Source organism: Canis lupus, chromosome 10 (genome assembly GCF_048164855.1).
Source record: "Canis lupus baileyi chromosome 10, mCanLup2.hap1, whole genome shotgun sequence".
Taxonomy (NCBI): domain Eukaryota; kingdom Metazoa; phylum Chordata; class Mammalia; order Carnivora; family Canidae; genus Canis; species Canis lupus.
The window spans coordinates 61,813,391-61,828,738 of NC_132847.1; the positions used below are offsets into that span (position 1 = coordinate 61,813,391).

The following is a 15,348-nucleotide window of genomic DNA, read 5'->3' on the forward strand; positions in this document are numbered from 1 at the left end:
ATTACAGGAAGACTTAATTCTGAAGGGAGCTAATGAGGGAAGGCTTAAAAGTGACAATAATTTATGTGCATGCCTTAAAAGGTATTAAGTGATTTGGATTCTAAACGTGTCCAGATCCCAATTCCAGTGCATGGGTGGGAAGTTCTCTCCACCTCCCAAACAATTCTCTGGACACCCATGGGGTGTCCTACAATTCTACTCAATTCTGATCCCATCTACCCAGAGGTCATGTCAGATTCCACAGTTTAAGGGGTCACTCCTATAAGACTCACCTACCTCTCTACTTCAGATGACAGTTGCCAGTCCAAATTGTTACCTATACTTCAGACCAACTGGCTAAAAATCAGAGGTTCCCAAGACCTCTTCCTTTGGCTCAATTGATTTGGCAGAATGGCTGACAGAGCTCAGAAAATCTGTTTACTGGAAGCAGGAAATCTGTTTACTGGAAGCCAGAAACTTCCATGCTATCTCTGAGGGAGCCCCTGTACCCACACCTCCACCTGTCCACCAACCTGGAAGCTCTCTAAAACCCTGTCATTTGGGGGTTCTATGAAGGATTCGTTATAAAGGCATGATTGAGTAAATCATTACTCAATCACTTCTCTCTCTTCCCTGGAGGAGACTGGGAATGGATGTGGGGGTCAGGTACCTGAAGGGTCAGATTCTCTAATCTTGTAGTTGGTTCCCCTGACAACGAGCATCCTTATGCAGAAGTCACGGAAGGGCTTTCCAAAATTCATTTTTTTAACATAATAAAAGATACTTTTATTACTCTTATCACAGGAAATCCCAATGGCTATATGAGCCAGGACTTAGGACAGAACACATATTATGAGAAATATATGTGGTCATCTGGGTGTTTTGTTTTGTTTAGGTGCTGTGCTTTAACCTATATAATGTTTAGAAATATTTAAGGAGTTTTAAAGTAAGAAAGTGAAGAAGCTCAGCTTTGACAGGTCTCAGAGGACTTGCACATGTTATGGAGTTAGGTAGGCACCTATTTTGGAACACTAGGGATGTGGTATTTCTATCAGTTTCTTTTATTTTCAGTATAAGCCTATTTTCCTCTTTTAAGCTGCTGTGCCAGGGGACTCTCAAGCAATTGAACTTTGCAGGCCCCAGTGACTTTTTGGCCATCTGCCACATAGCCCCTTTCTTAACTATAAAGCAATACCACAAAATTGAAACTAGAAGAACATGGTACCTCAGGGTTTGGGCAATTCCATTTCAAGAAATAATTTATGTAATTAACAACCCAGAAAGAAATAAGACTGTGAGATATTGTACAGATATATATATATATATATATATATATATATATATATATATATTTTAAAACACACAAAAAAAACCTTATTTCTAGATTTCTGTTACAAGCTAGGAAAGCCTGAGTATCAGTGCCTCAACAGAGAAAAGAAAAGTTGTAAGTTAACTTCCCTGCTGACAATTTTTTTAATCCTCCCTTTCCTAAAGCAGAAGTTAAGTGTTTCCTGCTCATATGTAATACCTGATTATCATATACTGAGTGTAGTTTTTGACAAATTCATTTGACTAATATTTATTTCTGGAGTTCTGAATCTTCTCTCATTACCTTATTACTATTTTTTTTAACGAGCCATTTAGTTCATTTAGCACTCGGCAAAGGTAAAGTTTCCTCTCCTAGTTTAAGCCAAAAATTCTCAAAAATAGTTGGATGAGGAGTTATTTTTTAAAAATATCTGTAAGTAAGGGTGTCAGGGCCAACAGTAACAATCTATAAATGCTATTTTTAGTGAATATGTCTGTTTATGCCACAAGACTATAAATTACTTGAAGACGTATATATATATGTATGTATATTTTATTTTCCTAGCAGAAGTCTCACACAGAGTGGCTATGCCAATAAACTTTGATGAATGAATAAATGAAATGGAAAAATTAATAAAGGAAATATCTAAAATATTACTGATTTAATGGTATATTTAAGAAAGTTCTTAGATATACAAATTAGTTATTGTAAGGCACTTTACGAGGAATACCAAGGACACTGTTTTGTCCCGGTGGTTACATCAAATTTTGTCTTCTATGAAATCATCCCAAAAAGTAAATTGTGAATGTTATTTCTAAATGACTCAGAAAATGAAAACCCCAAAGATATTACTGGGGAAGGGTGGGGGTGGGAAGAGACATTTCATGGAAATAAGGAATAAACAAACAAAGCCCCTAATTATGACTCAAGAAAATATATTGGTAGTACAGTGTTGAAACAAATTGTCAATTCTGTCTTGACTTCTTTTTTTTTTTTGTCTTGACTTCTTTTTTTTTTTTTAATTTTTTTTTTTAATTTATTTATGATAGTCACAGAGAGAGAGAGAGAGAGAGAGAGAGAGAGAGGCAGAGACACAGGCAGAGGGAGAAGCAGGCTCCATGCACCGGGAGCCTGACGTGGGATTTGATCCCGGGTCTCCAGGATCGCGCCCTCGGCCAAAGGCAGGCGCCAAACCGCTGCGCCACCCAGGGATCCCTTTGTCTTGACTTCTGATGTTAAGGACTTTTATATTTCTGTATACATAGTTCCTTGTATATATAAGGCATTTCTTTCTCTATCAGGCACATTTTGGAGTTTTTTTGAGAAATTTTCAAATGCAGTCAAATTGTCACAGTTTTGCTGTCAAAATAATAATAATAATAATAATGAGAGTGAGAAACTCTGCTCTCAGATTGCCCTGAGCTTCCATTTCTGATATCGTTCTGCATCACAACTTCCTTCTTCCTTGTCGAGATCTCTTCTGCTGGAACCTGGGCTCTTTGTGTCCAGAAACCATGTGTAGTTGTTGTATTACCAGCAACCAGCTCAGTGCCTCACTCATAAGTGGTAAAGTTAGTAGATTCCTAAGGGGTAAAGTTAGTAGATTCCTATATAATGAGTAAGTGAAAGAATGAATGAGCAAAAACCTGCCTCTGGAATATCTGTAGAAACCAATTTCAGGTTTATGCACTGGCAGATGAAGAAGACGGTCAGAATTAATCAGAAATAAAAACTATATTTTCTACAGCCAGAATTTAAAAAATTTGTCATGTTTCACATGGACCTGAGCTTTACTGCCTCACTTCCCCTGCTGTTTGGATTTCAACATGGTGAAGGAAAATCGAACATTTGCAGGATGCATTATAAGGAGACCAGATCTGTGCAATAATAAAACCACAAAATCAAAAATGAAAATTTAGGCTCCCTTATCTGGAATTATGATACAAGTAAACATTGGGTGGATTCTACAGTTTTTTTAAATAGGAAAAAAAATAACCAAAACAAGTTTTATCTTATAATGTTATTATTGCACTTTTCAGTTAATGAATCGTCTTTAAAAATTAAAATTGGCAAGCATATGTTTGGTGTATATATAGTTTCTACATACATGTGCTAGATTCTTATAACATCATACATTCAATAAAAATTATTAGTAGATAGATATTATTTGAACTTCATAAAACCTTTAGAGGCAGCTACGTTTTAGATATTGTTGTATTTACTGGTCGGGAAAATGAGTGTCAGATAAGTGAAATTACTTGCTCACCCAACAGAGCCAAGATTCAAGCATGGACCCTGACTGTAGTCATGTGTAATGTGCCAGCCTGCGTGGCCTTCGTTTCCCAGAGACCTTATGAAAGGTATGTGGGAGGGGAACAGCATTCCAGTCTGGCTTTCACCTGGACCACTTTCCCGTGTGCTTGCTTGGCCTGCCTGTGACCATGGCTTCCCAGTCATGTGCATCATTAGGGCCCCGGTTCTTCCATTCTTCACCTACCCATTTACCTGCTCTTGTCACCCCCTCCCCCAGCCTCAAACCCAGTTCTGAATTGATATTAATCCTCTTGCTTCCAACTCCGAAAAGTCATCAGACTTTCTCTGGAGATGCTGGCATCCCAGACTGTCATTAGGACAAGGTTTAGCATATTCAAGATCAGTCTGGGGTCTAAGATGCATGCTAAGTGCCATATAACCCTGGCACTGAACCTAGCTGTCAGCCCTCTCAGCTTCGGCACCAAAGAGGGAAACAAGGATCCCAGTGGCATCTGTGCTTAGACCTCCTGAGAGTCCCAGGAGGGGGTGCGACCTACTCAGGCTTTCCTCTGCAGAAACAGAAGCATGGGCTTCCGGATGTGGGTCAATATCCATGAGAGAAACAACCCATGTAGGTGCTCTTCTCCTATAACCTGGAAACCACGACAGTCCCATCTGCTACAATACTGAAAAGCAGGGAGTTGCAGTGTTTCTCAAGGGGGTAGAACCATCGCATAATACAACAGCTGCATTTGACCCAGGGCTGGTCCCCCAGGGTTTTACCCCTGCTACTTAATCAGCACCTTAAGTTGTCTTACTTCCCTCCCTGCCAACCTCCCAACCTCCTCCCAATACTCTGGACATCAGCCCAGAAAGGCTCTTTCTATCCTTGTACTAAGAACCAGAGGCACCTGCTTCGAAGCCAGACCGCAGGAGCTTCAGGCAGCAGTGCACTTACAAGTCATAAAACTTTATTATTTTTTATTTTTTAATTGTCTCGCTTTGTCTTTAAAGAACCGGTAGTGAATTTTCAATTCACAAATTAAAATTCTCGAGATTTCACAGATGAGGAAAACGAGCTTAAGGAAATTGGAAGAAATGTAAAACTAGTTTAAGTCAGAGCCCACATGTAAATGTAGGCAGTCTGATTTCAGCTCTGGGGTAGGGGAAGGGGGCAGTAGGAGGTGGTGGGTAGGAGAAAGGAGACTTCACCTCCACCTGTGATACTCTGATAGCTGCTGCCCAAGGCAGTGCCGTACACCGAGGAGGTCTTGGCACAGGAATTAAATTTCAGTGATGCTCAATTAGAGGTGACCTACTGGTAATGGCAAAAAGCACCAAGATAGCATTTGGACCAATTTTAATCCCAGTTGCTTCAGTCCTGGTGAACTGGTAATGGAACCACCCAGTGAGCAAGCATAGATCAGAGGACTTCAGATCATGGGCAGATTGGAGAAATTTTGGTTTTTCCTCCAATAGCCTCCTTTCTTAGGAAACATTCTCGAATAATTTGTGGCAGGATTTTTGCAGAAAGCAGAGTACATTCAGTTCTTTCCAATTACCCAAAAGCCTTGACTCTCTGTTGCAGGATTTTTATTCCTTTAGTGCCCAAGGCTCTTGGTCACACCACTTCAAAGAATAAAGAGATAGACCAGACAAAGAGTGGTGGGCAGCAAGGCAGCAAAGTTGATTGAGCCTAGTACAAATCTCCCAGAGAGGGAGGGGATCCGAGAGAGTTGCCTTCAGAGTTTCTAAGTTTAGAGGGTTTTATGGGGTCTTTTGCAGAACTATCTTAAGTAATCAGGGCTTTGGTCATGTATCTGTCTACCTATTAGGTTAATGTCAATATGCGGATGGTCTTTTGGGGCTGACATCTGGGGGCTTATGTCTTAACTTCTCCTTGCCCATGATAGGGACAAATGCTTTGTGGTTAATTGTCTTATTTTAGGACGTTTTGCAGAAGCCATTTCTGCAAAGGCTGCAAAACAGAATGCCAGTGCAGTCCTGTCTAAGCTGCAAAATAGTATATTAGTGCTGTTTTATCTTAGCTGTCCTGACTCCATATTTTCTTGCTGGGGACCCTGACCCTGACTACCTAACTGTCCAGCTAACTCCGAACGTCTCCAGCATGTCTTCCAGGGCTTCGTGCTCTGCCTCTGCTTACCTCGCACACAGTGCCTGTCCCTTTAGCACATTACTAGTATGCACTGTCTGCAGTTCCACAAAATGGAACTGCTCTTATGTCCAGGTCCTTGCTCACACCGTCATTTCTGTCTGGATCATACTTTTCCAGTCTCTTTTCTCTTTTGTCATCTTCCACAAATAAACTTAGCCATTATTATATTTGGGAAACCTCTCTGAATCCCCCTAATTACATGTTACTTACCCCTAATGTGTCTTTCTCTGATCACACACTGTACTGTACCCTCTTTGTGATGATGTCACTCAAATATAAACTCCTGAAGGGTAGAAGCCACATCTAGCTGCTAGAAATATGTCTGGTACATAATATGCACTCCAAAAATATTTATTAATTTAGTGCTGAATTCTTTCTATTAAAAGGAATTTTATTTCCAAAATTATCTCTTATCTATAGGGATTGGGATAGTAGCAGATAGAAATGTCAGGATAGAAGCATAATAAATGGCAAGTTAATTTGGGTTAGATTGGAAGGGGCCTTCATGCTGGATATTCTTGATGCGTTTTCCTCCTGAATCCACCCTGTTCTGGGTTCCAGGAGTCTGAACTTTGGGGTCCACATGTACCATGTTCTCTAAGCATCTGACTGAATTCTACTAGTGGATGCCCGAGAGGGAGATTATAAGGCATATATTGGGACATTTGTTTTCTTAGCTCCCCACTTTGCAGCTGAATCCCAGTCATTTAACTACCAAAGTGCTCATCCTCTATGGGGGTGACCCTCTCCTGAGGCTGCTGCTCTTTCCCAGTTCAGGGACAGAAGCTAAGCTAAGTTTTGCCATCAATTTTGAATTTCTCTTTAGCCTTCCCCCACACACATTCGTTCCTTGTAAATTTGTAAGTGGTTGCACCCTCTTCCTACAAGGCACCTAAGCTATACAGCTTTACATTGTGTGAGATTGGGACTTAATTCTGTATGAAATGAGAACCAAAAGGTTTTAGAATATAAAGATATCCATGCAACTTGAATATTAGCAGGAAAAAAATGACCTATCACACTGTAGTTTCCTTAGGAGCAGAACCCTTGCCTTATTCGGTGCCATAACCAGCACCTACAAGACTATATGATATACCTGGCCACAACACATACTTATTAAACAACATAAGTAACCTTGAAAACAATTGATTAAATCTGCATAACCTAAAGCTTGAATTTTAATCAAGTACAGACAAAGAGAATGAATTAAAAAAAAAAAAAGAGCCCCTAGTTATTGGAAAGAAAGAGCAACAAAGCAGGTAGATTCCAGAGAAATCCTATAAGCTAACAGCAGGCAATCTAAATGAGTAATTCCCCGAGAGAGCAGGACCTGCAAAGCACCTCTTCCCATGTAGGTGATGTTGTACTGGCTCTGACACAGCCATCTTACTGTGACCATAGATAATTCCTCTCAGTGATTAACTGCACTAGGACAGTGCTGCAGTGAGCACTTATTGCTTTACAATCCATAAGGACAGACCGGGAATCGAAGGCATCATTGCCAGCAAGGCACCATTTACCTCGTCCTGCAAACATCACTCTGATATCAAAAGGTGGTTGACTTTGATAAACTTTCCAAGTATAGGGCCTCTGAAGATATTTTTAGAATCAGGAAGCCTGTAAGATAAGTACAAGATGCCAAACAGAACTGAGGAAATAAGGGGAGAAAGGGAGGAGAAATTAAACAAAGAAAAACTCTGCTGGATTTCCTGAACAAATTCTTCTACTTCCCCCTTGTGGCCGAATTTCCCAAGAAGTGGGATTTCTTTTTCCCTCCAAGCAACATTTATTATTATTTGGGTCAGATTATAAAAATAAAACTTGTTTATTACAAATGATACAGAAAGTGCATTGGAGCAGATAGATAGAACGCCTTATGGGGAGGCATAAATTCTGCAAGCAGGATTTTATAAATGAATTAATGTTTCCACGAAGGCTTAACCAAGAACAAAGAGATCCATCCAGGAGCTTGACTGGTACAGAAAGGTAAGCTCCATCTGTGGAGAGACTCATCTAATTCTCGTGATCACCCTGTGTGGTAAATAGCGTTATCCCCAAATTAGTAATCTAAGAGTGCTATAAAAACTATTATATATTTGCTGCCTACTGTGTTCTAGCATGTGCTAGCCTTCTGCACAAACTCATTTAATCTTTAAAACATCCCTGTGGGATTAGGTGAGAAAACCAACTTTATTTAATTTCCCAAGGTACTACAGCTTATACACGACAGAGGTGGACCTTTAACCTGTCCTTTGAACTACAAATTCTCCAGTATTTCCACCATTCCATGTTGCTCATCATTTTCCCTCTGAATTCCTCTTTTTATCTTTCTACCCAGTTATTTCTTCTTCTTAAAAAGACTTATTTATTTATTTGAGATGGGGGCAGAGAGAGAGAGGGAGAGAGAGGGAGAGAGAGAATCTTCAAGCAGTCTCTGCACTGAGCAACAGAGCCAGAGGTGGAGCTCAATCTCAGGACCCTGAAATCATGACCTGAGTGGAAATCAAGAGTTAGATGTGTAACTGACTGAGCCACGCAGGCGCACCACCACTAGTTTCTTTAAATTGGTCTTGTACTTCCAGTAGGGACACCCATGACTTCTAGGAGATTCTTCTACCTTTGTACTATTCTGTACATTTTCTACCTACTTACCAAAGACAGGGTAAAGGTTCTCCTCCTGACTCTGTGCCTTAGTTACATACTCATATTAATAATTAGTGGGATAACCAGAATTATAAAATGTGCTTTGTTCTCTTCAACCTACCGTACTCCTGGAGTAGGGAACACTTTCAAAATAGTTCAGCATTATTTTCTTTAAAATTGTAGTAGACACATTTGGATTCAAGAGACAATATGGAGTGGGAATTATCAAATTTTCTGAGTTGGAAGTGGAAGACTAGAGGGGAGCAGAACTTGTGAACCATTGTATTTGGGGACATATTTGAAAAAACTGCAAAATCACATATGGCTATTCAAAATGCTGTATAACAGAGAGGAGACAAAAGAATGTATTATTTGCTAGTCTATCTCTTTTATCCATTCCAGAGAATCTTAATTCTAATTTTTCAGGACTGCTGGATGTGTTTAATTCTGTCAAGTTACCTCATAATATTTAAGTAACTAGAAAACATATATTAATTGGCATTTTAAAAATGTGTTATAAAGGTTATTGGAGGAGTTGTTTTAGGGTAAGTGAGCAGAAGTAGATGCAGAAAACATGGGGCAAGTAGTTATCAAATTCTCAATATTTAATATTCTATTTCTTCAATGCAATAGATCTTCCATTAATAAGTAAGGACCCAGTTGCTTCTTGGGTTTAATTCCTGGCTTTATAGCTCGCAGAAGTGTGACCCTGAACAAATTACTGACCCCACATTTTTTTAAAGATTTTATTTATTTATTCATAGACATGCACACAGAGAGAGAGAGAGAAAGGCAGAGACACAGGCAGAGGGAGAAGCAGGCTCCACGCAGGGAGCCCAACATGGGACTTGATCTGGGGTCTCCAGGACCCTGGGCTGAAGGTGGCACCAAACTGCTGCACCACCGGGGCTGCCCTGATCCCACATTTGTAGTGATGACAAAAATTTGTTGTGAGGCTCAAATGAGTACTGCTTTAAAGTACTTGGTATAAAGGACATTTGGCCAATGATTGCTCTTTGTATTAGAGCTTGAAAATTACTTCATCTAAAATTTACCTTCAAGAGAACATCTACTAATGACTGGTTGACCAATCAACACCAGGAACACTCTGGATAGCATTATTTCTTTGGTGATTTTTCTGCTAATAAGTCTCCTTTTCATACTTTAAAACCTTGAAAATGCATCTTGTATTTATATAACAGTTACATGTTTTCAAATGCAATTGTATGCATTTTTTCATTTGGTCTGGCAACCAATACTTTAGCTTCATGACTACCGTGCTGTTTCTGTGGCCAGTCCCAACACTGGACTCAAGTGGTCTTTTGGTTTTGGGCTTTTTTTTTTTTTTTAAGATTCATTTATTTACTTGAGGGGGGAGAGAGAGAGTGAGAGAGAGAGAGAGAGAGCATGCACATGTGGTAGGGAAGGATAGAAGGAGAAGGAGAGAGAAACTCAAGCAGATTCCTCATTGAGCATGCATCCCAACACTGGGCTCGATCCCACCACCAGGAGATCATGACCTGAGCCTAAACCAAGATTCAGACACTTAAGTGACTGCCCCAACCAGGTGCCCCTAGACTCTTAAGTTTTAAGTCCTCCCAGGAAGGCCAGTGTGAGAGCACCCACATTTACCCAATGCATAAGGTTAGAAGCTAGGCTGGAATTTAGAAAATCACTGAAAGCTCATATGAGCTGCCCTCTGCTTCTGAACAACCATAGAAAATATCTGTTGTATTATATGTATAACCCCCAAGAGGTTGTGAATTAAGTATTCAACACTGATACTCATATCATATCATTCATTTCATATATAAATTAAAAACCTAGGGGTGATGGAAGGGGAGGAGGGCGGGGGGTGGGGGTGAATGGGTGACGGGCACTGAGGGGGGGCACTTGACAGGATGAGCACTGGGTGTTATTCTGTATGTTGGTAAATTGAACACCAATAAAAAATAAATGTATTAAAAAAATAAAAAAATAAAAACCTATATGTATAGCATTTGTCTGATTATAAAAGCAAAGAAACTATAGAGAGATATGAAAAAGAAAATAAAACAATCCTTTTGTTAGTGAGAGTAGTGATAGACCCTGTTAATGTTTTAATACATTTAATTCCACAATTTTTCTATGAGTTTTCATGATTTTACTTTCTTTTTTATAGGATTGAAAACACATGTAGAATTTTTAATCAATCAATAAGTAAAAATATTTATTTCGTGTTACAAAGCCTTCTCAGTGGATATGCAAGATGCAAATATAAATATAAATTGATCTTCAAATGACAATTAATATTAAGGACCCACCTACACACCACCATCAGCACCATGAGGACCAAAGCATAGTTATGTTAGTCTCCTCTTCTGTCCGCATAGTATTTTTGTCATGTGTTCTGAACCATAACAAATCTGTCTTCCTGCACCTACCCTCTGAGTTCTTTGAGGACAGGATCTGTGGGTGGTGGTGTCTATCTTGGGGAGAGAGATCAATGTAATAGTGAAGAGAGAGAGAACCCGGGATAATACTGCTTGGGCTGGTTTGTCAGCTCTGCTATTTGATACTTTTTAGGGAGTTACTCAGCTTCCTCACTGAAAAAACAGGACACCAAAGGTTTGTTCCAAGAATAAGAGGAGGTGATCCACATATGAAAAACTTAGTGCTTAGTAAATTCTTGATAGATATTATGTTGTACATCCAGAACCAAACATTGAATGCAGCCTGGAAAAAGTACCCCCAAAATTGAACTAAATATTTTTAGCCTGACCAATAATTATGAAGTTGAGATTGAACAGATCTGATCCAGGCTGTCACTGACTTATTGTGGGAGTTCGGGTGTAATCCTCTCTGAGTTTTGGCCTTCCCACTTGGAATATGGGAATAATGAGTGACATAAAACCAAACTATAATAAGGGTTATACAAACACATGATGCTCAAGCACCATGAGTCGATTTTCCAGAGAATCAATTCCCAGAATTGATGATGCTAATGACTCAGAGATGATAAATGCTTTTCAAGTTTTGGGGGGTACATTTTACCTCTCTCCTTCCCAGAAAGGCTGTGCCAGTTTTCAATTCACTAACACAGTACCTGAATTAATGATTTCTCTTACCAGAAAGGTTATCGTTATTTCTAAAATGATTCGCCAGTTTCATGCTTTCTTTAATTCTTGTTTTTTTTTTCTTTTATAGATGTTTTGTTGTTGTTTCTACTGCTGAGGGTTGAGCTTCTCTATGTTTACAATGATTTGTACTATATCTCTGTGTATTTCCCCTACATTTCTTGTATCCATTTTTCTGTAAGACCACTTCACATTTCCTTGCCAATGGGTAAGGGTTACATATTAGGGATATTAACATGATGATAGATTTTCTAATCATTTCATGATGATAGATTTTCTAATCATTTCTTTGTTGGAGATCCTAACCAAAGAATGATTATAAAACAGAAGAGGGGCACGTGGGAGGCTCAGTCAATTGAGTATCTGACTCTTGATTTCTGCTCAGGTCACGATCTCATGGTCATGAGATTGAGCCCCACATTGAGCTCCACATCGTGTTAGTAGGCTTGGGGCTGAGCCTATTTGAGATTCTTTCTCCTCCTCTCTTTCTGCCCTCCCCTGCCCTCAACTCTTTCTCTTTCTCTCTCTAAAATAAATAAATAAATCTTAAAAAAAAAAAAAAAAAAAAAAACAGAAAAAAAGAAAACACTAAGCCATAAAGGTCTTAACAAATAGTAGCTTTTTTGGTAACATTTTAAATAACCTCTGAAATCCCAACTATAAACCAGATTTAGACTTAGAAAACTCATTTGTATTAGTCTCCTTATGTCCTATAGAGTTTGTAGCCTTCTATTTATAAGCATTATCACATTAACAAAACCTGAAACTTCTGGGGCACCTATGTCAAATTCTGCAAAAAGAGCTTTAAAATTGTAAAATTTTAAAGTTGTCCCATGACTAAAAAAGAGCCTGCTTTTGCAGTTAGAAGCTTGAGTGAGTTCTCACTGATTAAAGTTTAGAACCTCTTAAAAAATTTAATGAACCAAAACAATTGTTCTAATATTAAACACCCTCTTAGTAAATCTTAAAGAGGTTTAGTATTGAACCAGAATAACCTCTTTTTTTTTGAAACTCAGAAACCATTCACCTTAATACATAATAAAAGATTTTGAAACATTTTGGCAAAATAGCATTCATTTTCCTTTTCCTCAGGGTTACCCAAAATACCAAAACCCTTATAAAGAGAATACATGGCCTTTATTTTTAAAAACAAACCACTTAGTAATTGAACTACTACTCCTGGAAGGCTTCTTTCTGTTAATGGATTTTTTTTTTTTTTTGTAGCCTTTAGTTCAGTGCTATTAGTGAGAGTTAGATACACCTTCCTTTCTGTCACCAGAACACCTATGTCTATGTGTTTATTATCCCAGAGTCCTCTTTGAGTGGGAAGAAATATTTGTCTCTATATCTGCAGATCCACACAGGGCTCAGTCCTTTATAGTTGTAAAGTAATATTCTACTGAACTGGGTAGTGGTGAAGACATATACAAGATCCAAGGCATGAATTTGCTCTCCTCTTGCTGATTATGGGCAGAAAAGAACAATTTCAAAAAATTTAGCCAACATTTTACGAATTGAGATTCTATAGAATAATGTTACCAGAGATTTTTTGAGATCACTGCATAATGGGTGAAAAAAGTTAAATATTTGGGAACCATTTCCTCCTCTTGGATATGCATAATACACCAATGCACCCACAAAGCCTCTGAAGAGCTATTGCAGCATAAGGAAAAGGATTATTTCATACACACCTCTTTCAGCTTCTAAAATAAAGAGACAATAAGTTGTCTGACTTATTTTAAAAGTTGCCTCATGAAAGAGGGATGGAGAGCTAGAAGGTAAGAGTCAATAGAGAGAAGTATAGAATAACAAGCAAGTTGAACTCATTAAATTAATTAAAATTAACAATACAAGCAACTCCAAAATCAAGAAGAAGATTTAATTCTGCAATGGGGTATGATAAGTAATACACTCAACTTAGAGAAAATAAAATCAATAATATGGCAGATAAACTTGAGAAATTCTAAGAATAAAGGGTAAAAAGAGAGATCAATACAAGACAATATAATAAACATTTTGAGCAGAATTACAGATCCAACCTATGAATTAAATGTGTTCCTTGTGAAAACACAGTAAGATCAATAGCAAGAGCAAAACCAAGACACAATTTAAGAACTTCTGGAGAAAAAGTGAATAAAAATACCTAGAAACTACACATGAAGTAACCTACTCAGTTATGTGGAAAATGCATAAACGCATTAAAAGTCATACCCAGATTTATCCTGGGCTCTGGAATTTTAAACTCTACTTTGGAGCTGCACATACACAAAAATAAAGGGAACAATATAATGAATTTCCGTATATTCATCACTCAGCTTCAGCAGATACTATGTTAGTTTTTCTTTTATTGTATCCTCTTTTTTAACTTTCAGGAGGAATTTTGTGTCCTTTTACCTACAAATAGTATACAACTTTAATAAAAATAAATTTTTCATATAATCACCATAATATTAGCACATCTAATAATGTTAATAGTGAACTTAATTTCCCTTTGGCCAGATCATAAAAATAGAGAGAAGTCAGACAGCCATCTAACTGTTTGCAGTTAAGGTATCTCTACTTTGAAAAACCAAACAAACCAAAGAAAACAGAAACCACCTTGTATAAACATTCTTAATTTCAAATACTGGCTCCTCCATTTGTTGATGCATGACCTAAGGGAAGATTCATAGCTGCTGTAATTATCAGTTTCCTGGTCTGCAAAATGTGAATATTGCTACTATCTGTATCATTGGCTTATTACCATAAAGACGAAATAAGATAGCACGTAGTAAATTTCAGTATATATTAGCTAAGGTTATCGTAAGTGTATATATGTATACATATGTATAATATATACACAGAGAGACAGAGGAAGATAGAAAAGTAGAAAAAAGTGATAAAATAACTTACCAAGGATATAGAGGCAGTAAATATACAGAAATATACAGAAAAAAAGTAAACATAGTTTTTTGATCATATATAATTCCCTTTCCAAAACCATTAAAAAATAACTCCTTCTGCCATCTGAAGACATCTAAACACTGCCAGTATTTGATATTTATAATTCTGAACTTTTTAAAGGTACTATTATTTTATAAGTTTTCCAAATATAACACTCAGGTAAATTTTAGTACAGACCAAATTTCCAAAGTCCTACCTCTTTCTTACTTTCTTCGTCTAAATGTTGAAAATTTTGTCTTGCTGGTTTCTCTCTCTAATTGCTTTAAGAGATAAAATAAACTCATTACAAATAGATTTTCTGGAAATCAAGACTGGTCAATGAAGCTGTTCAACAATGTTTTTCATGGTCAGTATCTACTGTCATACTTCATTTTTCTACGAAATGATCACTACGTTGGCTCTGGCTCACCTTGGCCTACCCAAATCAAATTTCAGAAAAGATTAAACTGAAATGATCTCTTCTGAACATCTCCTTTCATCACCTAACTAGCTTGGCATTTCTTAATAGTTCAGGTACAAGTTTTAATGTATCCTCGTAAAAGAGATATCGTCACGTTAACTATACTCTCAGAAATACTCGCCTTGGCCTTTTAGCAATCCTAAGTTTATCTGGTGAAACAGCTGGCTGGGGGGTAGCAAAACCATTTGGTAAGAAAATAATCAGATCCACTGAAGTATTTAACAGCAAGTATTTATTCCTATAAACCACGTTCAAGCATTCTTGAGGGTTCTCAATAATTTAAAGCACCTTAAAATGTGCACACTTATCTGAACCAGCTTGATCCCCCTTATGAGTCTTTTTTCAGTATGCAAAGGAGTCCACTTGGGATCCTATCTGGCAATATAGAATCAGAGGTCCCATCCAAATGTAACATATCAGCATTTAGATAAATGGAGCCCTTGCTCCTAGTAATATTTTTGCATATAAA

The 15,348-nt window shown here is 37.9% G+C and overlaps 1 long non-coding RNA gene across 2 annotated transcripts in view; it reads left to right on the forward strand.

Moving 5' to 3' along the window:
• The window catches only part of LOC140641788 (uncharacterized), an 85,912-nt gene that overhangs the window by 30,305 nt on the left and 40,259 nt on the right, over positions 1-15,348 (forward strand). The window contains exon 4 of one of the 2 annotated variants that reach the window (XR_012038375.1): positions 3,562-3,648. The exons of the other annotated variant lie outside the window; for it this stretch is intronic. This is a non-coding gene — a long non-coding RNA (uncharacterized lncRNA). The remainder of the gene's footprint in view (positions 1-3,561; positions 3,649-15,348) is intronic. 2 annotated transcript variants of the gene reach the window in all.